Genomic DNA, 26939 nt, shown 5'->3' on the forward strand with positions numbered 1-26939 from the left:
ACAAAACAATCAGTCTGAGAGGGCTTAACTAATTTGCTTCAGGGGAAAGGGAGAGGATATGGAGGAGTGCCTCCCATAGTTAGAGCCAGAAGTGAAAAACATATCAGAAAAATAAAAAGCACAAGGCTGTGGTTGCCATTTGGTGAAAGGAAAATATCTTGCCCTCAATTAAAATTGGAGGCAGTTGGCGTAAGTCAGTTGGTTCCCCTTAGTTCTAACATTCCAATGCAAAGGCTTCAGGCATTGGTCAGTTTTCCTGTTATTGTGTAAACATTGCTACTGGATACCACTAGAAGAAAAACAGAAATGAGAGCTCAGAAAGGGTCTGCCTGAGTAGGAAGAGCACAGACTTCTCAGGAGCTCTTTGGATGGGAGGGGGCAGAAGAGGAGAAAATGTAGAAGAAATAAAATGCTGAGGAATTAGACGTAAATAAGTTAGAAAAAAAGGAGGAAGAAGAAAAACTGAATATTGATGGGGAACAGAAAACAGATTTTGAGAGTGCCAGGAGGAAGAAATGGATTAGAAAAAAGATGAAAAGGAGAATAAAAAAAGAAGAGAAAATGAATCAGAAAAAGCAAATTGAAGAGAAGGAAAAAGTCAAGAAGGAAAAGAGGAAGTGGAGAAATAAAATAGAAAGACTGATGGAGAAGAGAAAGCAGAAAAGAAAAAAGGAAGTGGCACAAAAAGGTCAAGAAAGAAGAAAAGATAAGAAGGAAAAGAAGGCAAAAGATAAAAGGAAGGAGAAAAGAGGAACTGGAAAGAGAGGAGGAAAGAATGAAAAAGTGGAGGAGAAAAGGGAGAAGAGGAGGAAGAGGAATATGATAAGGAGGAGAAAGATGAGAGAGGGGAGGACAACGAGGAGAAAAAGGAGGAATACAGAAGGAGAAGGAGGAGGAGGACAACAACACCATCTACAATGGAAGAAAAATGCTAGCAGGGGGAGGGATTTTGTAGTCTTTGAGCGTCCCCCTGCCCTCATGTTGGGACCAGGAGTTTAACACTCAAGCAGCAGGACTGATTTGGTTTCTGGAGGTTTCCAGACCTGACTTGGGACAACATTCCTTTCGTTCAGGAAGACCTTGGTCATTCCAGGTGGTAGTGGTCATGGCAGTTGCCTCTAGTCTCTCAATGTAGCTGAGGTGACCCAGACATCAACGTGGGACAACCTTTGTGGTCATCATGTGGGTGAGTTATTGACCCCACCATAAAATCCCCTAGAACCTAGAGCCTAGGTCTCAGCTAGACTCAAACAACTAGCAGTACCTGGAGGTGTTTGTGGGGGGGGGGAAGGGGGCAGGGAGGTGGAGGGGGAGTGATGTGAGTAGGGGAAAGTTAGAAGGGATAGGGGAGATAGCGACAGGAATTTGAGGGAAGTTCTGGTGCCCTAGCTTGGCTGACAAATGGGCATTGAAACTTGTTTTGGTGTTAAGGTATTTATACCCTGTTTTTCCCTTTTAAACAAATGATACATTTTCACCTCTACAGTATAATATTATGCAATTGATTATAAAAAATAACTCACATATTGTCCCTCCCTTACCCCACTAGAGGTGGGAAGTTATATTTATATGTAATGAATGAGGTTTTATTTATATGTAACTTGAAGATTTTCAAAGTCGTTTACATATACTATTTTATGATAAACATGGCTTAATCCTTTGAGAAAGAAATTCCAAGGGCTTGGGGGTTCATTAGAATAAGTTTCAGTACATGTGAACCCTCAGACAAGTTTAAAAGCTTGTGAGCTGCTAAGGGGCCAATTCATAGTGAGATTTTATGTCTAGTATTTTATTTTTCAATTCATTGGCATGTGGTGAAAACTCTAGTAAATAGTCATTAAGTTTTGAATAATTTTTTCCACACTAAAATTCTTCTTGATTAAACCAGTTGTTCTGTTGTGTGTCAACATTCTAATGACATAGCATTGTTAATTTCATCTGAATACTGGGCTCACCTTGCTTTGGAGCATCAAGAGAAGCATGAAAAGGGAAACAGGAAAGAGATATCATAGCGGCCTTATGAAAATTGAACTGTATACATTCCTACATAGAAAGATATTTGTAACCCTTGAGAATTTTCTCTGTATTAGGATAGTTGGAGGGAATACTTTTTATATACATACACACATGTGAATGTGTTTATATGTGTGTGTTGTGTTTTTATGTATATGTATACACATACACACATATATGTATGTATGTACAAATGTATATGTGTGTGTGTGTGTGTGTGTCTGTTATATAGCCATCAGATCAAGACCCAACTGAGAGGACGTGACCAGCAGCCACTACAAGACCAATGGAGAACGTGTACAACAATGTATCAAACAGACCAAATACCTAGCAGAAAAGAGGCCCAATGAGATGACATGAGTTATTCTAGAACATTACAAGTGTAAGCTGCCTTTCCACATGGAATTCAGCCACATATGTTCCCTACAAGTTTGCTCTTTAGGTGGGATCTTTACACATCTCTCCTCTTCACTCATGCAGTGTCTATTTATGAGAGAATGTACCCTGCTTTGATTGAGGGGGGCTATTATGATTTTTCTTACCATGTGATTTAATTTAATGACTTTTCTTTGAAATAGTTGTGTCCTCAGGGAAGGCACAGAACCTAAACATTACAATCCTGCACTAACAAATTTACAGAGCTCCTTTCTCCTTTACTCCTCCCTCCCCTGCCCATCCTCCCCCACCTCAGTCTCTCTGCTCCCTTATCCTCACCACCCCTCTTTGAGTCTCCTCTGAGTGCCCTTGAACTCAGTCACCCGTTTTCTCACCAGAGTCCGAATGGACAGCAGTGCTACTGGTGGCACCCGAGTGTGCGGGCGCCTTGGTTTTCAGAAAGGTGTCCTTGTGCAGTGACAACAAAGGATGGAATCTGGAGTGACCTGGGCTGAGTCTCCTCCAGTCAAGGCTCTACAGCCACTGGCTGGTCAGGAGAATCCTGTGAGGGACCTAAGGTCCCTTCTATCTTTAGATAGCACATTCACATTCCCTATCCTGCCTGAGGGCTCATCAGGGAGTCAGTGTCTTAAACACATAACCCTTCAGTTATGGAACCCAGAGGGATCTCTGCAGAACTGTTCTGCCTGAGGTCTGGAGATAAGAATTCAAACCAGCTAGCATTTACTTGGTGCAAGATTTATTTTTGTCTTTCTTGCTAGTGACCTGGAAGGACTATGATCTGATTTTGCCAAGTGTTGACAAATGTGCCAATTTAGAGAACTGGCTTTTCAACTGTGTGATGGATAAAGTGTTGAAAATGGTCTTTAAAAAAAAAAAAAGAAATAAGCAAAGAAAAAGCTTACTCTGTAAGTGTAGCTTCAGCTCAGAAAAGCTCAGATAGAAACAGACAACAGTGCCCCATAAACCAGGGCCTATTCTCTCATCGACACAAAATGAGTGGGAAGAGGAAGTATGAGAAGGAATCCCACCTAAAGGACAAAATTGTGGGGAACAACAGAGACTATTGTTGAGGTCTTCAGCCTGTGATGGAGTTGTGTTAACAAATCCTGGTGTAATAGGGCGACACCTGCTCATGGCAATGAGCCTGCCAGCACAATATTTTGAAAAGTTCATTAAGGGAAGTGATGGTCGTTTTCAGGAGTCAACCTGCCTTACCCAAGGAACCTTTGAGTCTGTTAATATATGTCATTGAAATAAAACCACATCAGCCCAAGAACTGAAGTGGAGAAGCTTAGCATATAAATTGAAATGTTCAGAAGACTAATTTCTGATCTTTTATAATTCCTGAACATGGAGCTTCACTAAATTGTGATTTTGGAATACATGCAGGATTGAGATGGACAACGTGAGGGGTTTTTTGGAGAATACTCAGGAATCTCTGCTTACTTCATCAGTGCTTTTGTGCATGAGGGAGAAGGTGCTTCTTACCTTGTGTTACATGAAAAAAATTGCTTCAGGTGTCGGTGGTCAAAAGTGAGTGACTGTGTAGGAGATAAATGTATTGCTCACAAGATTCGCCATTTCATTATCAATGAATGCCATCACCTGTTAATGGTAAAAAGCATTAGTTTAGTTAAAACAGAAAAACAGTTGAATCGGCATTCAGTGACTCTTCCCCACTTATTAGCAGCAAATGCTAAATGGATGCTTCTTTTCATACGTCAGAGGGGACTGCAAAAATATGACAAAACCAACTATACACAAATTGGACACATTTCAAGCAAACTTTAGTGGGTTTGGTCTCCTCCAGATAGAAATGGACCTCTCAAAATGCTTTCAGTTCAGGGTGTGTGGCTATAGGCCTGTGGCTATAGGTCTGAGACACACTACTGATCCCTATTGGTATAAGTGCTAATAGCACATAGAAAACTCCCTGAAGCTAGTAACAGTCTAATGGTGGAGTTTGGTTCTTTTCCTATATGTAACAAAAATTACAATAGTGATGATAATAATAACTCACATTTATGTAGCAATTAGCTATGTGCCAGGCACTATGCTAAACACTTTACATGCACTTTGCAATGACATCATTTGATTCTCACAACTAGGGCAGTGAGGTGCTTTTGTTATCCCCATTCTACATTTAAGGTAATTAAGGCAAAAAATACTTGTCCAGCGTCACACAGCTCATAAGATTCTGGGACCTGATTTGAACTTGGGTCTCTCTGGTACCCTATCCATTGCATCACCTAGTTTCTGCAACATAATTATTCCTTCCTCATTTAAGCAATGAGCTTTCTATTAGTTTTCTCTACTTCCAGTATAAACTCTAGACCAGAAGACATTACCAGAGTCATCAGGGTCATCAGGCCAAATTAAAATTTAACTCTATGGACCCATAAAACATTTTTATCTTCCCATAGACCCAGGAGGGTAAAGGAGGACTTTTCAGATCAGCACTTTATCTTTCAGCTCACATGAGACTGAATCAAATTTAGAAATTCAAAGCTAATAATTTATAAACTACCAATTAATTTAACAAAAACCATTGAATAAAGAAATATATTTATATTAGTATAACGATATATATACGATACATATATATGATATGTATAATACACATACACACACACACACACACACACACACACACACACACATATATATATATATATATATATATATATATATATATATATATACATGCAGGAGGTCTTCTTATGTGAACACGATTGGTCCTTGGAAAAGGGCACTTAAAGCAAATCAACAGACAACAGAGGACAGTACATTTCATTGAAATAGTGGGAAAAGTTTGATTGGGACAGTCTATTATAAATTATTATTATATTAGGACACTTGTTCTGGAGTCAGATCATCTCAATTCAAATCAGACCACTGACATTTGCTACTTAGGTGACTTTAGGCATTAATTAATCTCCTTCACCCTCCATTTCCTCACCTTAAAATGAGGAATAAATGACTAAATTTATGGGGAGACCAAATGAAATTTTAAGGTCTCTTCCAACTCTGTTGTTACAATCCCAAAAAGTGAAACCAAATAGTATGAAATAAATTTATTTTCTTTTATATTTAACACAATGCTGGCAATAATTGCAACCCTGAACTAATTCCGAGAATGAACAAAAAAAGTTACCAAAAAAAAAAATGATTGGTTCATCAATTTCCCCAAGATTCCCTTGTGTTCATATGATTCTCTTCTGGAATACCTACTGACAATTAGGAAGAAAAGGACCAGACAAAGACAAAATAGGATGGCCTTTGAAACATGTTAGTGTTATTTAAGATTGGTGGCAACTAATTGTATAAGTGGTCAGCTCATGAGTATATATTCATATTTGAATTTTGGTTTCCCTCAGTAACTTCCAGGGCAGGCAGTAAAACAGACTAGTCTCTGGAGCAAGAATATCTGAGTTCAGATCTGCCAATAAAACGCACTAGATAGTTTCCTTCACCTTTCAATACTCTAGGTAATATTCTATGACCATAAATGGTAAGATAATTGCTGATCTTGGGAGCGGTAGATGGTTTCTTACTGGGCATTCCCTAATCAGCTACCATGAAACAAATGCAGACTCAAACAAAATGGAGCCTCATCAATTTGAGGACTCCAATAATAAGTAACATATCTTTATTTTTGTGTATTCATATACATACTCCTTATTCTAATACAAGGTTTTTCTGAGTAAAATAATAAAAACAATAAAGCATTTAAATATATATATGCATACATACACACAGATATGGAATTCATTGGTTCAGTACTTGGCAATGTATTTATCTATCTCTAATTAATTCTAGTAAATATGTTTGTGTGTGTGTGTGTGTAGGAGAAATCATCAATTTCATTTCCCCACACTTTGGATTAAGCGCCACTGTGTGCTAGACAATATACTAATCTCTTAATCAAGATTTCCTTTGATCCACACAACAACTGTATTAGATAAATATTATTATTTTCATTTTACTGTGTCTTATCCAGTAAAGTGCCAGAGGCCAGGTTTGAACTTAGTCTTGACTCCAGACCAGCTGCCACCTAGTTGCCTTCATTTAATAGAAAAGTAGTTTCAACAGAAAAGAAGAAAAGATCTCTTTTACAAAGCAAACTAAAAGAGAAGAGTGATTTTGGTGGTTTTTTCTCCCCCTAATCTAGAAATGGATGGGGAGAAGTATTTCACTCTTATATTCATCAATAAATGTGGGAAAAGGAATAAAGGTCTTGTATAAGGAAACCTCTTTGACTAAAGATGCATACACAGGATCAGAAATACTGCATTTCAACAGTTAGGATGATAAAAGTATTTGTTTTAGTAAATATCCCTGTTGGATCTTACTGGCAAGTGAATTCAGATTTTTGAATGAATGCAACCACCCCAGGCCCTTTTAATAGTTTTTTTTAGGAAAGAGAAGGAATCATTGGAGATTATTGCTGCTGCCAGAAGCCCCCTACAACCACCCACCCCCCACAGAGAGTGAATTGAGTTTAACAACTGAAAATTTATGTTAATGAGAGAAAGGAAAGCCAGATATGACCCCTATCCTTTGCACTGCTGCTTTTTAAAGGGCTAGTTGGGTCTATGATGTGAGGGGAAGGGAACATTATGATCAAATATCTAATTGAAAAATAACATATGAACAAGGGAAAGGGTCTCAATACTTCAGAATCTGTCTTGTGCTTGAACTGGGGTCAAGAATTTAAATCCAGGCAAATAAATATACTTATTCATGTAAGTTCTTTCATATTGACTTCAACAGTGAAATTTTACAGGGCAAGCTATTGTGCTAAAAGTCTAACAAATGAATTTTTATGTATTTTCCTAAGCAATAAGTCTTATCTAGAAGTTACATTTAACCATACAAAGAATATAAGGCTTTCCTAAAGCTTTAAATCCAAGAACTGACCTATGACAGAATACATGGCTGCCAATATCCTCTGATTTTTAAGAGATGCTGAAAGACTTCTCAACTCAAAATTCACACTCCTGTCAGCCAGCTCAAAGATTTCAAACTTTTTATTTTTCAGAGTCACAGAACCAATATTGGCAGGAAAACCCAAAGTTCCTCCCAACCAGTTGAAATAATTCATCAGCAAAGAGACTATTCCACAATAGCCCCTATCAGTGGTTGTCTCAAAACTTTGAAGATCATCACAATGGTGAAGATCACCCATGATTACCTGAGCAACCCATTTCATTTTGGACAGCCCTCACTAATAGAAAGTTTTTTCTTTGCATGGAGGTGAAAACTGTCTACAATTTATTCCCTAAGGTAAGTGGATTTTGTTTCTTGCAGACAAGCATGTCTGGGGAAGGGCTGAGTGTATTAACACTTGGAGCTTAGTTGAGTTTCTCTGCTGTCTCATTGTAGCTGAGTGGGACAGGGAAGGCTGGGAATGGGACATAGACCTGGTATATTTTGATGTCAGAAAGCTAGGTCAGAGACAGGAAGAAGGGGAAGAAAAAGGGAGAAAATCTTATAAATAACATCTGAGGATATTGTGAAAATCTAGAGCTGCTCTTTTGGAAATGAATGCATGGTGGCTTAAGTGGCCCAGTGGGTAAGGGTGCTGAGCCTAGAGTCAGAAAGCCCTGAATTCAATTCTTGCCTCAGACACTTACTAGCTGGGATACCCTGGACAAATTACTTAACCTCAGTTGCCTTGTATGTAAAATAGAAACAATAATTGCAGCTACCTCACATGCTCCTTATGAACATCAAATGAGATAACATGTACAATGGGCTTAGCAAAACTTTAAGCCCTCTTTAAGTTGTAATTAAGTATTTTCTGTATATAAAATGACTTTTCATAAATTACATCCCCTTTTCTTATTTGCTCTTTTGACTTATTAACATAATTCAGAAATACTTTGTTCTTGCCTCCAGTCCATGAAGAATTGTAAATTAATATATTTGTGAGCAAACACAAGTGCACTAGGGGAGCCACCTACTTAAAGAAATCCTGCGTTGGTTCCCTTAGAAAGGAAGAAATTCCCACTAAACGGCTGGTTTGATAAGTCCTAGTTTCCTTTAGAGTTTACAAGAATCTTTCAGTGATCTTTGATAGGAAAATGGTGACTGAACATCTAATCACCCTGCTCACCAGGCTTTTGCTGCTGTCAACACAGACTGGTACCTGAGGGCGATCCCTACAAAATAACAGCTGATATCAGATGCAGGCAACTGTGGACTAGGCAGATGAGGGAAGAACGGGGCCATGTTGTGAGGCTTTCATCAGGCTTTAATTACTGAGCTGCTCCTTTGCTTAACCGGAGTCCTGTGTCTAGGGTTCAAAACCCTGAAGTAAGGTAGAGGAGAAATAATCATTTTCTAATTAGCCTCATGGTATCTGAACAGGGGTCCTGCGGGTAAATGTCCTGTGTGGGTGAACTTCTTAATATAGAGCCCTGAGTGCTCCAGTCTGGATTAATCTGTCCCTTCACTCCAATTCTGTTTTGACAATTTTTGGAACAGGTTCACAAATGAGCAGAGGCTGTTGGCTAGAGGCTAATGGCTTATACCGGGCGTAGGGGATATATATCACTTAGTCCTAACTGTTCATTGCCATTATCATCCATTCAGCTGCACGGGAATAAGTCTATTCAGATAAGCATTTTTTATTTCTATGCTGCTCTTGAGTGTGGGTATGATGGATGGGGCCAGGGTTGGGGGGTAGTTGAGAGTCATGGATGGGAAATGGGGACAACTCATGAGAGAGATGAATGAAACACTTACAAAGTTCTTCTTTACCTGTGCTAGACTTGCTATAACTAAAGACTGATGGGGAGGAGAAAGCAGAAAAGGAAACAGGAAGAGGCAGAAAAGGAAAAAGGAAGAGTGACAGAAAGGTCAAGGAGGAAGAAAAAGATAAAGTAAGGAAGGCAAAAAACACAGAAAAGGAAGGAGAAAGCACAAACTGGAAAGAGAGTAGGAAAGGATGCAAAAGTGGAAAAGAAAGGGGTGAAGAAGAGAAAGAGGAATATGGTGAGGAGAGAAAGATGAGGAAGAGGAGGACGCCAAGGAGAAAAAGCAGGAAGATGAGAGAAGAAAGAAGAGGAAGAACAGGAGGACAACAACACTATCTACAGGGGAAGAACAAGGCATGGCCAGTAACCTCCCAGCAGGGGGCGGGGTTTTGTGGCCTTTGAGAGTCCCCCTCCCCTCCTGTTGGGACCAGTAATTTAGCACTCAAGCAGCAGGACTCATTTGGTTTCCGGAGGTTTCCCAACCTAGCTTGGGACAGCCTTCCTTTTGTCCAGGAAGACCTTAGTCATCCCAGTTGGGAGTGGTTGTGACAGTCGCCTTTACCCTCTCAGTGTATCTGAGGTGCGCCAGACATCAAAATGAGACACCCTTGGTTGTCATCAGATGGGTGACTTATTGATCCCACCATGACCTCCCCTAGAGCTAGGGCCTAGATCTCAGCTAGACTCAAAAACAACTTTCAGTCCCTGGGGTGGGGGAGTGGGAGGGGCGGGGCTATAGGGGGCTGGGTTGGTGATGAAAGTAGGGAGAAAGTTAAAAGGGATAGGGTAGATTGTGAGGGGGATGTGAGGGAAGTTCTGGTGCCCTAACTTGGTTGACTTATGGGCATTGAAACCTGCTTTAATGTTATTTTATTTACACCCTATTTCTCTATTTTAAATAAATTAACCATTTTCACCTCTATAGTGTAATTTTATGCAATTAATTATAAAAAGTAACTCACACACTGTCCCTCCCTTACCCCACTCGGGTTGAATGAAGTTACATTTATATGTAACTTTGAAATTTTCAAAATCCTTTACACATATTATTAAATAATAAATATGGCTTAATCTTTTGAGGAAGAAATTCAAAGGACTTGGGTATTCATTAGAATAAGTTTCAGTGGATGTGAACCCTCAACCAAGCTCAAAAGCTTGTGAGCTGCTAAGGAGTCACTTCATGGTGTGCTTTTGTCTCTGGGATTTTATTTTTCAATTGATAGTCATGTGTAGAAAGCTCTAGTCCATAATCAAAAAGTTTTGAATACTTTTTTCCACACTAATTCTTTTTGATTATACCAGTTGCTATGCTGTGTGTCAACATGCAAATGGCTCAGATGGTATTGTTCATTTCATTTAAACATTGGGCTCCCTGTGTTTTGGAGATCCTGTGCCCTGTAAAAAGGCCCAGTGCTTGGGCTGAACAGCTGGTTCGTGTAGCAGATGTGCAGGCACCAAGAGGTTGAGTAAGTTATGCTGTAGACATTTTGAAGAGAATGTCAAATGCAAGATGGGATATATGAGTAAATAAAAATAGTATTAGTTAACCTTCATTAAATGTTTCACTATGTATGCATTCCATCATCGGCAATAATAGCTGCTAATGAGAATGCTAGGGAACTATTCAACCCTTTACTGCAATCAGAAGTAGGCAAGAAAATACAATGACATCCTTCTGAGAGAAGAAAAAATCCCAAATCACATGAGAGGTCTGCTAATTGAGTAAACATCACCTTGACAGTTCTTGATTTAGGATCAGCAGTATTCTTTAGAGGGCATGAGTCAAAGAGTTGCTCTATGTACAGCAAGTGGTGATGTCAAACAACTTTTCCACCCTATAGTTTGTAATATGGTGACCACAACATCCCTAGGAACCCAGCTTCCAAAGGAACAGGACAGAAAAGACTAGAAAATGAAGCAGATACATTGAATAAAAAGAAGACAGAGAAGACTTTAGATGCGTGAAGAATTGCAGGGACTGAATTTGGGGAGGAGATATTTAGGAAAAGTTTAGGAACAATTGAACATTGACTTGAGCTGATGGAACAAGAGGTAGACTCCAACTAATCAGGATTCCAGATGGAGAAGAATCCCAAAAAACATCTCAAAGGAAGGAAGAAAACTCAAGGAAATGCAGAAGGTACATAAAATAAGAAAATGAAAGTGAAACACATAGATAAAGATATAAGGAATATTAAAATTGGATGAATCTGCCTATATGCTGCTTAGAGAACTCAGAAATAATTGGATGTGACTGTCAAGTTTTTACGTGGTTAAAAAGTGAAGTGAATCAACCATAAAGGAAATAGAGAACATGGAGGGAAGAGTTGTTAAAAGAGTAAATCTGTAAGGAAAGTAAACTTATAAAAGGTGGTGTGAGGTGATGCCATGGATAGGGTACTAGATTGGGAGTCAGTATGAACTGTGTACAAATTCTGCCCCAGGAAATGATTAGTGATGTGACCATAATCGAGTCACTTAAATTTCCGTAGTCTCAGTTACCTCATCTGAAAAACCAGAACAATGCCTTCCACCTTCCATAGATTTTGAAAGGATCAAAAGGTTTTATATATATAAAGTGTATGCAAATATTAATTCTCTACATATATGCTAGATGTAGTAGCAGTAGTTAGTAATAGTAATAGAAGTGGTAGTAGTAGTGGTGGTAGTAGTAGCAGTAGTAGTAGTAGTAATAAAGGGGATATGTATGTAAAAGAAATATACCCATAAAGTAAGCAAAAATGTAAATCTTATTAATGTAGTAAAGTAGTAATAAAATCAAAAAGCATAGAATATTACTTTGGTAACAAGGAAGATCAAAACATACAAGAAGAAGAAGATAACAGAGTCAAAACTCCTACATCCAAAGGTTGCAAGAAAAATATGAATTGGTCACAGGCCCTGGAAGTTGCGAAAAAGGATTTTGAAAATGTAGTAACAGAAGAAGAGGAAAATTTGGGAAGAGAAATGAGAATGATGGAAGAAAATCATGTAAAATGAGTCAACAGCTTGAGAGACCGACTCCCAAAAAATTAATAAAGAAAATTTCACCTTAAAATACCCAAATGGCAAAAGAGGTCCAAAAAGCAACTGAAGAGAGGACTGCCTTAAAAATCAGAATTGAGGAAATGGAAAAAGAGGTCCAAAAGCTCTCTGAGGAAAATAATTACTTAAAAATTAGAATGAAGCAGATCGAAGCTAATGACTTTATGAAACATCGAGAAACTATAAAACAAAACCAGAAGAATGAAAAAATAGAAAACAATGTGAAATACCTCACTGGAATAACAAACAACCTGTAAAATAGTTCCAAGAGAGACAATTTAAAAATTTTTGGACTACCTAAAAGCCATGATCAGAACAAACAAACAAACAAAAAACCTAGGTATCATCTTTCAAGAAATGATCAAGGGGGACTCCCCTGATATTCTAGAATCAGAGGGTAAAATAGACATTGAAAGAATTTTCACATCACCTTCTTAAAGAGATTTCATAAGAAAAACTTCTAGGAATATTGTAGTCAATTTCCAGCATTCCCAGGTCAAGGAAAAACTATTGCAAGCAGTCATAAAGAAACAACTGGAGTATTGTGGAAATACAAGCAGGATAACACAAGATCTAGCAGAGATGCTATAATGTACAAGCTGCCAGATTTGTGTTGTCCTGATTTTATTTCCACAGTACTGGGATAGGATATTCCAGAGGTCAGAGGAACTCTAGACATCAAACCAAGCATCACCTGGGGGGAAAATGTACATTCACTGAAACAGAGGCTTTTCAAGCCTTCTTGATGAAAAGACCAAAGCTGAATAGAAAATTTGGCTTTCAAATACAAAAATCTAGAGAAGAATGAAAAGGTAAAGAGGAAAGAGAAATCATAAGGGATTTATGAAAGTTGAACTGTTTATATTCCTACCTGGAAAGTTATCTGTAACCCTTGAGAGTTATCTCAGTATTAGGATAGTTGGAAGGAATATTGTATGATTTTGTATATATGTACATACACACATCTGTATGTATGTGTATGTGCGGTATGTGTGTATGTGTCCATGTGTATACACACATACACACGTGTACATATGTACACATGTATGTGTATATATAGCCATCAGGTCAAAACGCAACTGAGAGCATATTAGCCATTACAAGACCAATGGCGAACCTGTGCAACAATGTATCCAACAGTGTATCCAACGTATCCCCATACCAAGCAGAAAACATGCCGAATGAGAAGAAGTCAGTTATTCTGGAACATCACAAGTGTGAGCTGCCCCTCCGCATGGAACCCAGACCATACTTTCCTTACAAGTTTGCCCTTTAGGTGGGATCCTTACGCTTTCCTCCTATGCCCACTCATGCCGTTTCTATATATGAGAGTATATGCCCTGGGTTTATTGGGTGGGGACTATTATGATTTGTCTTTCCATATGATTTAATTTATTAACTTTCCCTTGAAATACTCATGTCTTCAGAGAAGTCACACAACCTGAACCTTGCAGTCCTGCACTACCAAACACACGGAATTCCATTTCTCCTTCCTCCTCCTTCCTCTGCCCTTCCTCCCTGTCCCTTCTCTCTCTGCACCCTTATCCCCACCCTGCCCTCTTTCAGTCTCCTCTGAGTTCCCTTGAAGTCAGTCACCAGTTTTCTCATTAGAGACCAAAGAGACAGTGGTGCCATTGGTGGCTCCTGAGTGTCCAGTGCCTTGATTTTCAGACAGGTGACCCTGTGCTGTAAAGACAGAAGATGGAGTCTGGAGTGAACTGGGCTACGTCACCCCCAGGGGAGGCTGTACAGGCACTGGCTGGTGAAAAGAGTCTTGACTTAAGCTCACTTCTGCCCTTAGATAGCACATTCACAGTTACTATCCTGCCTGGGGGCTCATCAGGGAGTCAGTGTCCTAAAAAAATAACCCTTAGGTTATGAAACACAGAGGCATCTCTGCAGAACTGTTCTGCCTAGGCTCCAGAGATCAGGACTCAAACCACCTATCATTTGCTTGGAGCAAGATTCACTTTTGTCTTTCTTGCTAGTGACCTGGAAGGATTAGGATCTGATTTTGCCAAAGGTTGACAAATGCGCTGATTTAGGGGAGCTGAGACTTCAGCTGTGTGACAGATAAAGAGCTGTCAATGACATTTCAAAAAAAAAAGACTGAAAGAAAAAGTCTACTGTGTAATTGTGGCTTCAGCTCAGAAAACCTCTGATAGAATCAAACTGCTGTGCCTTATGAAACCAAAGCATATTCTCTCACAAAGACATACCATGAATTGGAAGAGGACATATGGCTAGGGATCCCACCTAAAGGGAAACTTGTGGGGAACAACAGAGATCATTGTTGAGGTCTTCAGCCCATGATGGAGTTGAGTTAAGAAATCCTGGTGTGACAGGATCACACATGAAAACAGACCCATAGGAAGCCATCCAATTACAAGAAGGTGGAGATCTATGCAACTTGAGAGTCTACAACATTACCCAGGATAAGAGATAGATCCCCACAAAGACAATAAAGACCTTGGAAACACATATTGCCTATTGAGGACATAGCAGACTTATTTGTGGACAGAATCAAAGCAGGGGTGGAGAGTGGCCCAAGACAGCCTTGCAGTGAAGAGAAGCCCTCATCAGTTGCAGAGAAATGGTCAGGGCAAGGCGATGGTTCAGAAGAGAAAGTCTCACATGAAGATGCAACTAGGTATTGCTGCCCATTACCCAGGGTAGATGGGATAAAATTAAAGGAAGGCAGAAAAAAAGACAGATCTGTCCAATTATTACTCTCTTTTTTCTCTCCTTGTAAAACCTTTGAAGAAGAAAGGACAGAATGAAAATTGGTAATTAACAAATTAGTACAAATTAGATAATATATAATATATATTCATGAATTTCTACAAATTTATTTCATTAGCGAATTAAGTAAGGAAATCAAAGATATCCTTGATAAATTCAGATCATGGAGCCTAAGAAAATTACCTTCCTGGGAAGTGACAGAATTGCTAGGTGAGATTTCTGGACCACTCTTGGTGATATTTGTAAGACTGTTTAGCATAGGAAGGCCTTGAGAAAAATAACTACTGTCTTGATTATTTTTACAAAAGGATAAGAAAGAATGGAAAAGATCATGATTGGCCTCGAATATTGTGCTAAATTTAATAAGATTAATTTCAAGATTGTCTTACATGTTTTTTTTTTTAATTTAACTTTTAACATTCATTTTCACTAAATTTTGGGTTCCAAATTTTCTCCCTTTTGTCCCCACCCCAAAACTCCGAGCGTTCTAATTGCCCCTGTCTGCCTATCTGCCCTCTCTTCTATCATCCCTATCTGCCCTTGTCTCCATCCTATACCCCTTTACCTTTATTTCTTATTTCCTAGTGGCAAGAACAGTACTCGACAGTTGTTCCTAAAACTTTGAGTTCCAATTTCTCTTCCTCCCTCCCTCCCTCCCCACCCCTTCCCTTTGGAGGGTAAGCAATTCAATATAGGCCAAATCTGTGTAGTTTTGCAAATGACTTCCATAATAGTAGTGTTGTGTAAGAACTAATTATATTTCCCTCCATCCTATCCTGTCCCCCATTACTTCTGTTCTCTCTTTTGATCCTGTCCCTCCCCATGAGTGTTAACCTCAAATTGCCCCCTCCTCCCCATGCTCTCCCTTCCATCATCCCCCCCACCCTGCTTATCCCCTTATCCCCCACTTTCCTGTATTGTAAGATAGGTTTTCGTACCAAAATGAGTGTGCATTTTATTCCTTCCTTTAGCGGAATGTGATGGAAGTAAACTTCATGTTTTTCTCTCACCTCCCCTCTTTATCCCTCCACTAATAAGTCTTTTGCTTGCCTCTTTTATGAGAGATAATTTGCCCCATTCCATTTCTCCCTTTCTCCTCCCAATATATTTCTCTCTCACTGCTTGATTTCCTTTTTTTAAGATATGATCCCATCCTTTTCAATTCACTCTGTGCACTCTCTCTATGTGTGTGTGCATGTGCGTGTGCATGTGCGTGTGTGTGTAATCCCACCCGGTACCCAGATACTGAATAGTTTCAAGAGGTACAAATATTGTCTTTCCACGTAGGAATGTTAACAGTTCAACTTTTATAAGTCCCTTATGACTTCTCTTTGCTATTTACTTTTTCATGTTTCTCTTCATTCTTGTGTTTGAAAGTCAAATTTTCTTTTCAGCTCTGATCTTTTCATCAAGAATGCTTGAAAGTCCTCGATTTCATTGAAAGACCAATTTTTCCCCTGAAGTATTATATTCAGTTTTGCTGGGTAGGTGATTCTTGGTTTTAGTCCTAGTTCCTTTGACTTCTGGAATATCCTATTCCATGCCCTTCGATCCCTTAATGTAGAAGCTGCTAGATCTTATGTTATCCTGATTGTATTTCCACAATACTTGAATTGTTTCTTTCTAGCTGCTTGCAATATTTTCTCCTTGACCTGGGAACTCTGGAATTTGGCCACAATGTTCCTAGGACTCTCTCTTTTTGGACCTCTTTCACGCGGTGATCTGTGGATTCCTTGAATACTTATTTTGCCCTCTGGTTCTAGAATCTCAGGGCAGTTTTCCTTGATAACTTCATGAAAGAAGATGTCTAGGCTCTTTTTTTGATCATGGCTTTCAGGTAGTCCCATAATTTTTAAATTGTCTCTCCTGGATCTATTCTCCAGGTCAGTTGTTTTTCCAATGAGATATTTTACATTCTCTTCCATTTTTTCATTCTTTTGGTTTTGTTTTGTGATTTCTTGGTTTCTCATAAAGTCATTATCCTCCATCTGTTCCATTCTAATTTTTTCCGTTTGGCTAATTCTGCTTTTGAAAGCATTCTTTTCCTCATTGGCTTTTTGAACCTCTTTTGCCAGTTGAATTAGCCTATTTTTCAAGGTGTTATTTTCTTCAGCATTTTTTTGGGTCTCCTTTAGCAGGGTGTTTACTTGTTTTTCATGCTTTGCTTGCATGTCACTCATTTCTCTTCCCAGTTTTTCCTTCACCTCTCTAACTTGATTTTCAAAATCCTTTTTGAGCTCTTCCATGGCTTGAGCCCATTGAGTGGTCTGGGATACAGAAGCCTTGACTTCTGCGTTTTTCCCTGATGGTTAGTAAGCATTGTTCTTCCTCATCAGAAAGGAAGGGAGGAAATGCCTGTTCACCAAGAAAGTAACCTTCTATAGTCTTATTTTTTTTCCCTTTTCTGGGCATTTTCCCAGCCAGTGACTCGACTTCTGAGTGTCCTCTCCACCCCCACCTCGCCTCCAGATCCACCCAGCCAGCACTTGGGGTCTGAGATTCAAATGCTGTTCCCCAGCCTCAGGGCTTTGGGCAAGGGCAGGGCTGCTGTTCAGTGTGAGAATAAGTTCAGGTGCTCAAGTCAGGGCAGGGCCACCTCACGGGCTCCATTCTCTCAGGGAGTTTATGCAGAGACCTTCAACAATGGATCCAGGCTCCTGCCTGCTTGGGGAGCCCTGGTCTGCTCCTGCCTCTGCTGCTGTCTCCCGAGGGGGCCTGAGTTATGGGGGCACCCCACTCCCCTCTCGACCCACCAAAGAGACCCTCTCACTGATCTTTGTCACCTGTGGGTGGAGGGACCCACGCGGCTGCTGGAGATTCCTTCCCTGAAGCCTGGTCGGATTTGCTCCTTTCAGTGCTGTGCCGCAGAGGCAGGGTTGGGCTCTGCTCCAGGTCCGGGGCACGAGGGACCTTTTGTGAGAGGTTTTCAGGCTCTCTGGAGCAGAAATCTCGTCTGCTCCATTCTGTGGCTTCTGCTGCTCCAGAATTCGCCTGTCGTTCTTTTTGTTTCAGGTATTTTATGGGCAGTGGGTTCAGAGGTAGCATATGTGCGTCTTTCTACTCCGCCATCTTAGCTCCTCCCCCCTGTCTTACATGGTTGTGAGAAATAAACTTCTGAGGTAGTATGTCATTAGCAGTTTGCCTGGAAAAAGATCTGAGAGTATTAGTGAACTTGTAATGTCAAGAGTGGTAAAGCTTCTGGAATAAGGAGGTGATGGTCCCCTGGTGAAAGCCAAAATAGAGTCTACTGTTCATTCCTAACCCCACATTTTCAAAAGGGCATTGATTAGCAGGACGGTATCCAGACATGTGCAGTTTCTATAATAATTAGCTTGGGGCACATGCTGCCTTGAGATTGGTTGAACAATTGGTTGAATCATTTATCCTGGCAAGCTAAGACCATGGAGTAACAGAATAACTTTCTTTAAGTACTTGAAAGGCCCAACAAATGGAAGAGAAATTTGATTTGTTCTGTTTGACCCTCAAGGGCAGACCTGGGAGCAATGTATACATGAAGCCTAAATTTCAGTTTGTTCTAAAGAAAATGCTCAACCAATCAGAGCTATCCAAAAGTGGGACGACTGCCATTGTGAGCAGTGGAAGGTCTTATTGGAAGTCTTGAGGCAGAGGCTGACAGTTAAGTTGCAATGGTCATCCATTATCAAGTATGTAGTTTGAATTAAGTGCTCACTGGGTTTCTTTTCAACTCTGATATTCACCGCTTCTCCTTTGACAATCACTGCTCATGACAATGAGCCAGTCAACACAATATTTTGAGAAGTTCATTAAGGGAAAATATGGTCAGGTTCAGGGGTCAACCTGCCTTTTCCAAGGAAACTTTGAGTCTGTTAGTATATGTCATTGAAGTAAAACCACATTGGCAGAGAAGTGAGTTGGAGAAACTTAGAAGGTTAATTTAAGTGTTCAGGTGACTAGTTTTTGATCTTGTGTAATTCCTGTAAATGAAGCATCACAAAATTGTATTCTTGGAATACTTGCAGAAGTGAGATAGAGAATGTGAGGGTTTTTCTGGAGAACATTGAAGAAACTGTGCTTAGTTCATCAGTTCTTTTGTGCATGAGGGAGAAGGTACTTCTGACTATGTTACGTGTGAAAAGACTGCTTCAGGAGTTGGTAGTCAATGATGAGTGATTGGTTAAGAGATAAATTCATTGCTCCAAAGAGTTGCCATTTCATTATCAATGCATGCCCTCACATGGTAGAGGTGAAACTCACTAGTTTACTTAAAATAGAAAAACACTTGAATTGGCATTCAGGGACTCTTCCCCACTTATTAGCAGCAAATGCTAAATAGGTGCCTCTTTTCATAAGTCAGAAGGGACTGCAAAGAAATGACAAAAGAAACCATACACAAATTGGAGACATTTCAAGCAAACTTTAGTGGGATGTAATATGAGGATTAGCCCTTGGTCTCCTACAGTTAGGAACGGGGCTCTCAAAGTACTTTCAATTCAGGGTATGTGGCTCTAGGTCTGAGAGGGTGTCTGGCATTAGACACACTGCTGATCCCTACTGGTAAAAGTGCTAATGGCACACAGAAAAATCCCGGAAGCTTGCAACAGTCTAATGGTGGGGCTTGGTTCTTTTCCTATATGTAGAAATAATAACAACACTGATGACAATAATAATAACTCACATTTCTGTAGAATTAACTATGTGCCAGGCACAATGCCAAGTGCTTCATGAGCAATTTACTATTACTTCATTTGATTCTCACAACTGTGGGAGGTAGATGATGTTAGGAAAAATTACTTGTGCAGGGTCACCACATCAGACAAGGACAAAACAGGATGGCCTTGGAAATATGTTAATGTTAAGTAGGAATAGCGACATTTAATTTTATAAGTGGTCAATTCGTGAATATATATTCATGTTACAATTTTGGATTCCCTCAGTAACTTCCAGGGGAGGCAGTATAACAGACTGGTCTCTGGAGAAAGAAAATCTGAATTCAGATTCTGCCAGTAAAATGCACTAGACAGTTAACATCATCTTTCAGTCCTCTGGGCAATATTCTATGACCATAAATTGCAAGATAATTACTGATCCCCTGAATGGTAGAAGTTTTCTCACTGGGCATTCCCTGAACAGCTACCATGAAACAAATCCAGACTCAAACAAAAGGCAGCCTCATAACTTTGAGAACTCCCATAATAAATAGTCAAATGATGAGTAGCATATCTTTATTTTTATGTATTCATATATATATACCTTATTTAAATACAAGATTTTTCTGACTAAAATCATAGAAATAACAAGGCATTTAAATATATGTATGAGTACATACACATGTATGAAATTCATTGGTTCAGTAGTTGGCAATGAATTTATTTACCTCTAGCTAATTCTAGTAAATGTTTGTGAGTGTCTTTATGAGAAATCACCAGTTTTATTGCCCCACACTTCCGATTAAGCACCACTATATGCTAGACACTGTGTTACTCACTTAACTAATATTCCCTTTGATCCTCACAACTGTAGGAGATAGGTATTATTATTTTCATTTTCCTGTGTCTTGCCCAGGACACACCAATGAAGTGCCAGAGGCCTGGTTTGAACTTAGATAGTCTTGACTCCAGACCAGCTGTCACCTAGTTGCCCACATTTAATAGAAAAGTAGTTTTTACAGATAAAAAGGAAAGATCTCTGTTACAAAGCAAACTAAAAAGCACAGTGATGTGGGTTGTTGTTTTCTTCCCCTTTGGCCAGAAATGGGTGGGGAGAAGTATTTCGCTGTTATATTCATCAATAAATTTGGGAAAAGGAAAAAAAATATTTAATGAGGGAACCTCTTTAATGAAAGATGCATACACAGGAGCACAAAGACTGCTTTATATAAGTTAGGATGATAAAATTATGTTTTAATAAATATCCCTTCTTGGTTCTTACTGAGAAGGGAAATCAGATTTTGAAATAAAAGCAATCTCCCCCTACACCACTTTAGAAGTTTTCTTAGGAAAGAGAAGGGATCATTGCTGATTATCTCTCCTGCCAGAAGGCCCCCTTACACCGACAGAGTGAGCTGAGTTTAGCAACGGAAAATTTGTATGAATGAGAGAAAAGCAACAGAATATAACATATGCTTTTCACTACTGCTTTGAAAAAGGCTAGGTGGGTCTACAGAGTGAAGGGTAGGGGACATTATGACCAAATATCTATTTGAAGAACAACACATTAACTAGGGAAACTTTTGTCATTACTTCAGAATCTCTTGTCTTGTCCTTGAATTGGGGTTGAGAATTTAAATCCATGCACAGAAAATATGCATATACACAAACACGTAGGAGATATGCATATTTGTGTATGTGTATATGTTTATGTGTAAATCGAGATAGATACAGATACAGGTACAGATTATGTATAGATATGGACATTAATATAGATAAAGATTTCAGGCACAGATTTTCTATGGATGGGGATATGAATATATCAATACACATACAGATATCATATAGATAGATAAAGATATAAATATAGGTACAAACATGGATACAGATGTGATATCGATATGGACATGAATATAGATATAGATAAAGATAGGTATAGCTACAGATGCAGATTGGATATATATGTGGAAATAAGAACATATAGAGATGAGAGAGATATGGATATAAATATGGATATGAATATAGATACACTGATACAGATATGTACATATAGATTAGACAGAGGAATGGATGTGAATATAGATGTAGACAAATATACCTACAGATAAAGATTGAATATTGATATGGAAATAGAAACATAAGCAGATCAGACAGGGATATAGCTATAGATGCAGATACAGATATCTATCTATCTATCTATCATCTATCTATCTATCTATACACTGTATAGATATGGAGATAGATACAGATACAGATACAAATTAGATATTAATAAGGATATGAATATATATCTGCATATATACATCTATATATATATAGATAGATAGATAGATATACACATAATCTAAGTATTGAAAGAGCTAGGTAATAGGGTAAATAGAGGAAAAAACATTAACACCAAAGCCTTTCAATGCCAATGTCCCAAGGGAAAACACCAAATGTCCTCTCAGTGTGTAGGTACTAAAGGTTATGTGTCTAGCCCCGTCTGAAGCCTCAGCTTCAGGAGAACATGGAAGGTTAATAACTTGTTCTTCTGCTAACCACTAAAGGTGGCTCACCTTGCTGTCTGGCTCACCTGTGTTGATCACCTCAGATACACGGAGGGATTGGGGCTTCTCTCACCACTACTCCCAACTAGGATGGCGGGGTGTTCTTGGACAGAAGGAAGGTGGTACAACCACATCTCAAGCCAGAGGCATCAGGAATCGGGGACCTCTGGGAACTGAGTCAGTTCCGCTGCCTGGGTGTTATTCTCCTGGCCTCAGCAAGAGGGGAGGAGGATTCTCAAAGGCCATAAAATCTAAACTCCAAGAGGCCTCTGCTGGGCTGCCAAAGACCATGCCATTGTCTTCCCCTGCTTTAACCTCCTCCTCCAAGAATCCCCAGCATCCTTCTAAAACTCCTTCTTGATCATCTTGGACATGGAGCACACCAAGGAGAGGATTGTGAGTGCAGGGCAGGGGCCAGGCTCCTTCCCTCTCCCAGTATCCCGAAGGCTCTAAAGGCAGAGGGTATCTTTTGATTTTGGGAGCAACCAATTGGGACTTAGTTTTCAGAAGGAAGTGACTACATAGCAAGCTGCTTACAGCAATCTGGGGCAGAACTTTTGGGACCCCACAGAAACGCCTGTCTCTCTGGGGTCTAGGTGTGGATGGTGGTCTCTGACCCCTGTGCTGCTCAAAGTCTCCTCTTCACCACAGAAGGGAAGTGTGGAGCTAGGATCACAATGAAAAGGGGTAACTGGGACTGTGTGATACCAAGAGAGTGGAAGCCCCGAAACTCATGGAAGTCCTCAGCAAGGAAGTGATCTTGTCTGCTGCCTGTGGGAGGAACCACACTCGATCTTTGACAGAAACTGGCTGTGTTTTTGCCTTTGCAGAGAATAAGTTGGGGCAACTTGGCCTTGGCAACCAGACTAATGCCATCTCCAATCCTGCACAGATAGGTTACAATGGCCAGCTAAATACCAAAATGACTTGTGGAACTGAATTCAGCATGATAATGACTGTAAATGAAACCTCTACTCCTTTGGGTGCCCTGAATATGGTCAGCTGGGACACAATTCTGACTGGAAATTCATTGCCCAGCCTCAGAAGACAGAATATGAGTGTAAGCTGGTCCCCAGCTAGTTCTCATCTTCATTGAGAAGACAAAAGATGGACAGATTTTGCCAGTCATCAGTGTCATTGTCAGAGATGTTGCCTGTGGTACCAATCACACTCTGGTTCTCGACTCTTAGAAATGTGTTTTCCCTTGGGTGTTTGAAGGGGATGACTGACTGGGCCACACAGAGTAGAAGGATAATATGATCCCTTGTCTGGTGAAACTGTTCAATTTCCTGGGCCAGGAGGCCAGGCAAATCTTCACTGGCCACCCCTGTCCCTTCTAAATCAGTGAAGTTGTTGGCCTGTTTTTCTGGGGTTCTACCAGCACTTCTCTGGAGTTCACCATGTATCTCAAAGCTTTTCAGGGCCTCTGTGACTGGACAATTACAAGCTTAGTTTGTGGGAAGTGTAGTATTATCATGACTGCAGATGAGAGCACCATCAACTGGGGCCTTTGGTGAATTGGGCTACTGCTATCACAAGCCCAAGTCTTCCACAGCTGCCCAAGAAATGAAAACCCTGGATGGCATTTACACAGAGCAGGTTGCCATAGGCTACTTATGCTTCTTGGTGAAGGAGAGGGACCAGAGCAAGAATGAAAAAGAAAAGTAAAAATGACTCCCTGAGTATAATCCCCACTCCCTCTCTTGATGCTGGGAGCAGCAAAGCTGCCAGCAGGCTTTCCAGGCCCCTCCAGACAGTCCACTTTGACAATGTTCCCTGGAACACAAAGAAGGGAAATGAGAAGAGATTACTCAGTGAAAGGGTCGCCCGAAGCTCCTATTTGTTAGTCTTCCTGAGGTTCTGTTTTATAAACATATTCAATGTTAACTACCTTTTTAACTGTACGATCCTCAAAGTTTGTCGCTCCCTTTCTCTCTCTTCTCCCTTCCTCTACCCTAAATGTTCATTTGAAATATTTGCTCTTCGTTGACAACTTAGCATTCCTAACAAAAAATAAACCAAACAAACCAAAAAAACAAACAAACAGAAAAAAGAAACCTAAAAAAATCACAAACCCTATTCTTCCAAGAGCATTTTTGTAAAATTTCCACTTCCAAGAACGTCATTGTAAAACACAGCTCTCTCTTTCCAAACGCATCCTCTTGCTCCAAAAGGAAACAGATTCCAGAGTCTCTTTGCTGCTAAATACAGGTATTCATGCAAGATATGCTTTCGTATTGACTCCAACATTTTGCAGGGCTAGCTATTGTGCTAATAGCCTAACAACTGAATTTTTATCTAATTTCCTAAGTAGTAAGTTTTATCTAGAATAGAGATTTAACCATAAAAATAATATTAGCCTTTTCTAAAGCTTTAAAACCAAGAACTGACTTACGCCAAAATACATGGCTGCCAGTATCCTGTGACATTGAACAGATGCTGAAAGATGGCTCACATCAAAATCCATGCTCCTGTCGGCCAGCTAAACGATTTCAATCTTTCATTTTTCGCGAGTCTCAGAATCAATACTGGATGAAACACCCAAAGTTCCTCCGAAATGATTCATATAACTCATCAACAAAAAGACTCTCCAAGAATTCACCCAGTTGGCCAGAAACGTAGGGAAGGGGGAGTCGCTAAGGAGTCCTGCTTCATCGGTGCTTGTGTGGAACCCGCTGCCCGGAATTCCTGGCCAGAGCTGCCCTTGTTCACCTTCACCTCCACTAAGCAACACTTCTTCCATCCTCCTGTTACCGCTGCAGCCACCTGCTCAGCCGCCCCAGGCCCGCGTCCTCCCTTCCCTCTGCCGCCACCCAAGCCTCAGCCCGAGTCTCACCCCCAGCCCCTGCAAAGCCTCTGCCGCCGCCATGATAACATGCTCCCCCTCTCAGGTGCAGCAGACTTACCACGAGGACTCGGAGGCCGCCATCAAGGGCCAGATCCACCTGTACCTCAACGCCTCCTATGTGTACCTCTCCGTGTCTTACTACTTTTACTGAGATGATGTAGCGTTGAAGAACTTTGCCAAGTACCTTCTCCACCAGTCCCACTAGGAGAGGGAGCATGCTGAGAAGCTGATGAAACTTCGGAGCCAGCGTGGTGGCCGCATCTTCCTACAAGACATCAAGAAGTATCACCGAGATGACTGCGAGAGTGGGCTGAATGCAGTGGAGTGTGTTCTGCCCCTGGAAAAAAAGTCAGTCAGTCGTTACTGAAATTGCACAAGCTGGCAAATGACAGAAATGACGCCCATTTAAATGGTTTCATCAAAACCCACTACCTGGATCAACAGGTAAAGTCCATCAAACACCTGAGTGATCACGTAACCAACCTGTGCAAAATGGGAGCCCTGGTTTCTGACATAGAGGAATATCTTTTTGAGAAGCACACCTTTGGAGACAGTGACAATGAGAGCTAAACCACACCTGGCTTCCCCCACACCTGGGAACTGTGGGCTTGACTCCTACTGTCTTTCAGTGCATGCATATTTGGGTTATCTGACCATAATCTGTATCAAAAAACTGGCACCATTTACATCTGATGAAAAGAAACCAAAACAAACCAAACAAACCAATGCCCCCAATGAAGGCTCATCTCAATCTTTTGAAGACCATCACTATAGTGAAGATCCCCCATGATGACCTGAGGAATCTTATTCCATTTTGGACAGCACTCAATATTAGAAAGTCTTTTCTTTCCATGGAGCTGAAAATTCTCTACAATTTATTCCCTAAGGTAAGTGGATTTTGATTCTGGAAGATCCTGTTTATATGCAAGCATGTCTGGGGAAGAGGTGAATACATTAACACTTGGAGCTTAATAGAGTTTTTCTGGTTTCTGCTTCTCCCTTAGGGGAATAGAGAAGGCTGTGAATGGGACGTAGACTTGTTACGTGACAAGGCTAGCTCAGAGGAAGGGAGAAGGGGAAGAAAAAGAGAGGAAGGAGGATAAATAACATCTGAGGATATTGTGAAAATCCAGTGCTGCTCTTTTGGAAAAGAAGGCATGGTGGCCCAGCAGGGAAGGGTGCTGAGCCTAGAATCAGGAAGACCTGAGATCAAATCCTGCTGGGTTACACTGGACAAATCACTTAACTTCAGTTTCCTTGTATGTCAAATTGGGCAAGAGTTGCACCTACCTCACAGGGATCTTGTGAACATCAAATGAGATAACCTGTACAGTGTGCTTTGCATTCCTTTAAGCCCTATATAAATGATACCATTTTTTTCTGTAGAAAAAATGAATTTTCCTAAGTTAAATCCTCTTTTCTTATTTGCTTATTTGTCTTATTAACATTATTCAGGAATACGTTTTCCTTGGTTGCAGTTCATGAAGAATTCTAAATTAATATCTTTGTGAGCAAACATGAGTGCACTAGGGAAGCCACCTGTTTGAAGACACCCTGCATTAGAAAGGAGGAAATTCCCACTAAATGACTGGTTTGATAAGTCCTAGTTTCTTTTAGAGTTTAAAGAATCTTCGGGGGGGGGGGGTTGTTAGGAAATTGGTGACTGTATATTGAGTCACCCTGCTCTCCAGTCTTTTGCTGCTGTCAACAGAGACTAGTACCTGAAGCTCATCCCTACTAAGTAGCAACTGCTATCAGATGCAAGCAGTTGTCTAACAGGCAGGTGAAGGAAGAATGGAGTCATGTTGTGTGGCTTTCATCCTGTTTTAATCACCTTGGTTAACCTGAGTCCTTTCTCTAGGGTTCAAAGCCTTGAAAGAAGGTAGAGAAGAAGGAATCAATGGGTTTTCTAATTAGCTCCAGGGTATCTGAACAGGGATAATACTGGCCAATG

At 40.2% G+C, this 26939-nt stretch overlaps 1 long non-coding RNA gene and 2 pseudogenes across 1 annotated transcript; all 3 read left to right on the forward strand.

The window, feature by feature from the left end:
* Nucleotides 1–295: 295 nt before the first annotated feature.
* On the forward strand, nt 296–10703 carry LOC140512472 (uncharacterized). The gene is made up of 3 exons (XR_011969765.1): nt 296–1186; nt 7454–7698; nt 9187–10703. It is a non-coding gene; the product is annotated as an uncharacterized lncRNA (long non-coding RNA).
* Nucleotides 10704–22497: 11794 nt separating this feature from the next.
* LOC140512182 (protein RCC2-like) lies at nt 22498–24053 on the forward strand (annotated as a pseudogene).
* A 530-nt stretch (nt 24054–24583) lies between these two features.
* LOC140512183 (ferritin heavy chain-like) lies at nt 24584–25814 on the forward strand (annotated as a pseudogene).
* Nucleotides 25815–26939: the final 1125 nt, after the last annotated feature.

The sequence above is a fragment of the Notamacropus eugenii genome, chromosome 6 (genome assembly GCF_028372415.1).
Source record: "Notamacropus eugenii isolate mMacEug1 chromosome 6, mMacEug1.pri_v2, whole genome shotgun sequence".
Lineage (NCBI taxonomy): Eukaryota > Metazoa > Chordata > Mammalia > Diprotodontia > Macropodidae > Notamacropus > Notamacropus eugenii.